Source organism: Lepidochelys olivacea (assembly GCF_965140295.1).
Source record: "Lepidochelys olivacea isolate rLepOli2 genome assembly, chromosome: 1".
Taxonomy (NCBI): Eukaryota; Metazoa; Chordata; order Testudines; family Cheloniidae; genus Lepidochelys; species Lepidochelys olivacea.
In genome coordinates, this window is record NC_140411.1 from 286,757,007 (window position 1) to 286,760,578 (window position 3,572).

General features: G+C 45.7%; 1 pseudogene across 1 annotated transcript; it reads left to right on the forward strand.

Annotated features, from left to right (window-relative positions):
* The first annotated feature begins 1,255 nt into the window (after positions 1 to 1,255).
* Positions 1,256 to 1,636, forward strand: LOC311514782 (histone H2B 8 pseudogene; annotated as a pseudogene). Its single transcript has one exon. The product of its transcript is annotated as a histone H2B 8 pseudogene (transcript).
* The last annotated feature ends 1,936 nt before the right edge of the window (positions 1,637 to 3,572 follow it).

Consider the following 3,572-nt stretch of genomic DNA (forward strand, 5'->3'; position numbering starts at 1 on the left):
TCCTACTGTGTTTAGAGGAACAGAGCTTTGTAAATAAACATGATTATACCAAAGACATACCTGAATCATATTATCAATGTCTCTTCCTAACAGGAACAACCTAGCAAGGCCCTGATTATTGGCTAAATCATTCAGGCCAAGGAGCAACAATATTTATAAACAGGGATAGGGACATAGATTGTCTCCCAGTGTGAAAGGGCTAAAACTCCAGTTTCATGTGCCCCCCCCCCCTTGCACAAGTGCTGCGGAGAAGAGGTATTAGTTACAGGAGAGAGAGAAGTAATATAATGTCTGTGAGAGGGTCATACATTCTGAGTGGACTTACATTTAAAACTGTAAAAAGAAAAGGAGTACTTGTGGCACCTTAGAGACTAACCAATTTATTTGAGCATGAGCTTTCATGAGCTACAGCTCACTTCATTAGAGACTAACCAATTTATTTGAGCATGAGCTACAGCTCACTTCATCGGATGAAGTGAGCTGTAGCTCATGAAAGCTCATGCTCAAATAAATTGGTTAGTCTCTAAGTTGCCACAAGTACTCCTTTTCTTTTTGCGAATACAGACTAACACGGCTGTTACTCTGAAACCATTTAAAACTGTGTATATCATAGTCGTGTGGATTATTTTACTGAACTGTATATTCTCAAAAGGAACTTTGCCCTTCATCACTGTTGGAAGATACGTGCAGCTACAAAACACAACAGTATTTTACCATTTCCTTTTGCCCTTTCTTGCTGTTTCATGGAATCAGTAATGATTACTTATCTTGTGTTAAATGAAACCAGAAGAATGGTCTTGTTGAGAGCAATTTTCTGTCTGAAAGAGCTATAAAAATATCTCTGTTCTGCAGTATTCTTGTATGGGTAACTATGACATGCCAAACTCTGTATAACTATCTGTGATAAATAAAGTGAAGTGTAGAATGATCAATCACTTCATCAAAAAGCCATTTTCCAAGTTCCAGTCGTTTTATTAATATCGCTGATCTCATCTGGCAGGTTTTTGGCTCATTTTGTTGCCAGCTTATTCCAAAGACAGAATGCATCTTTTACTAATGGTCTGTTTAATTTGGTGTGCTTTGAGTTTTGATGTTGAATGATTAACAAATATCTTTAGAAATAACTAATATTGCTTTTCTCTTCATTTTTGAATTCTTGAGCATTTGATCACTTTACATGGGCAGAGACAACTCTGGGTCTGGCCAGGTTTTAGGCCCCTGCAGTGTGTTTTGTGGGTTCCTTGTAGTCTTCAGGATGCCTGAGCCAGCGAAGTCCTCTCCCACGCCTAAAAAGGGCTCCAAGAAAGCAGTGACCAAGACCCAGAAGAAAGGATAAAAGAAGCGCCGCAAGACCTGGAAGGAGAGTTACTCCATTGATGTCTACAAGGTGCTGAAGCAGGTTCACCCCGACACCGGCATCTCTTCTAAGGCCATGGGCATCATGAATTCCTTCATCAATTATATCTTCGAGCGTATTGCTGGGGAGGCGTCCCGCCTGGTACATTATAACAAGCGCTCCAACATCACCGCTCGGGAGATCCAGACCGCCGTGCGCCAGCTGGTGCCCAGGGAGTTGGCTAACCATGCTGTGTCTGAGGTCACCAAGGCTGTGACTAAGTACACCAGCTCCAAGTAAGCAGGGCCTGTGCCATTCTGGGAAGCTGTTATACCTAAAACCCTGCAACCTCTCCAAAAATATAGGGATTGTATTGATAAAGAAAACACTGAGCTTGGAACAGAAAATCATTTAACTAATTTTATTAAAAGTGGACAAATTTAGTTATGGTACAAAACTACTCGTTAAAGCAATATTCAATAACGATTGTTTTATTATTTTTTAACTTTACCCCCCCCCACACCTCTAAAGCTGGGTCATGCACAACTTTTATACTCATAGTTTTCAAAACAAAAAACAAAAAAAAACCAACCAGACAAGACAATCTAACTGAGTATTTTCCAAACAAGCCTACTACAGGATCAGCTTCATAATTATAGTCCCTAATCCTTTCTCTCATCTTGGGCTTTCAGAATCACCAGGTTTTCTGTTGCAGAGTGCTGGCACCAAATAGGTTTATTAGAATACTGCGCTTCTTATAACTAACTGCCATTGAGACAGCATGTTGCGGTAACATAATCTTGACGGATAGGATCAAAGGGGAGTCACAAGTACCATTTTTTCAGCATAAGTTCTGGAACCATAAACATCTTGTACAGTAAATGTAGACAACTGGGCACAAGCACCAGAGTCTTTAATGTCTACTCCTGAAGGCATTCTGTGCCCCCCCCCAAAAATTATGTGCCAAAAAAATTAAAAAGTATGCACATAATTAAAAATTCTGCAAAATTCTGAAAATTTTATTTATCAAATAAATGTGGAGGCTCCAGCATGGCATTTGGGAGCACAGGCCACTGGCTGCACAGAGGTGGGAGATCACTGTGCAGCTCCCCCCACGCAGGACATGAACTCAGTGGTGAGGCTGCATTCAACCCTGACACAGTGCAAGGATTGGGCCTGCTCCAGGAGCAACCCCCCCCCCCCCGCCCCCACATCTGTGCCAGGTGCACCAGGTGCAGGCAGGCAGGCTCAGCAAGGCATGATCCAAGTGGGGAGGGGCTTAGTGTGTGGTGATCCTGGTGTGGGTTGAGGGTTCTGTGTAGCGCAATCTGGTTGCAGGTGGCTCAGTGTGGGATCTGGGTGTAGGGGGGATCTGGATGCACAGGGGCTTGTTGGGTGGTTCTGGATGCAACGGTAATGGGACTCTGCAGGAGGGTCCAGGTGAAGGTGTTTGGGGCTCAGCAGGAGGGTCTTGATGTAGGGTGGATAGAGCTCAGCAGGGGGGTCTAGGTATGGGGGGCCCAAGGGTGGGTCCAGATGCTGTGGGAGTGGGGCCCAGTGGGATGGGGATCCGGGTGCAGGTGGCTCATTGGGGTGGTTCAGCTGCAGGGGGAGTGGGGCTTATCGGCGGGGGGGGAGGGGGGAGGCTCGGCGGGAGGGTCTGGGTATGGGGGGATCAGGATGCATGGGGATTGGGTGGTGGGGAGCAGCTCCCTGTAGTGGGTTCCCTCCCCCTGCAGCTGAGGTGCGATGGTTGCAGGAAGCAGGGGTGGGAGGGTAGTTTGCAGAGCTTCCTGCAGCAGGGAGAAATCTGAGGGTGGGGCTGACACAGCCCTGGATGCCGTGCAGGGGAAGAGGAAGTCCCATCCTCCCCAGCCCAGCCTAGCAGCTGAGCCTGGCACAGGGTAGGGAGCCAGGTCTTCCCCAGTCCTGCCCCCTGCCCCACAGTGATTTACCTCTCTGATGGCTGCTCTGGGCACCTGAAATATAGTGTTGTGGAGGGTCGCATGACCGTTATTGTGACTTCCCTTTGCTTCCACATCAGAAATCTGCAGGAGACATAAATTCTGTGCATGTGCAGTGGTACAAAGTTCTCCCAGGAGTACAATAAATATGAAAATGGAAATGTCATCTGTATTACTGATTTCATCATACATGAAAATGGCTTTTTAAAATCAGTTTCCTACTCCATAATATGCCTGTTAAAATTGATTGAGATGGTTATTCTCCAGCTAAT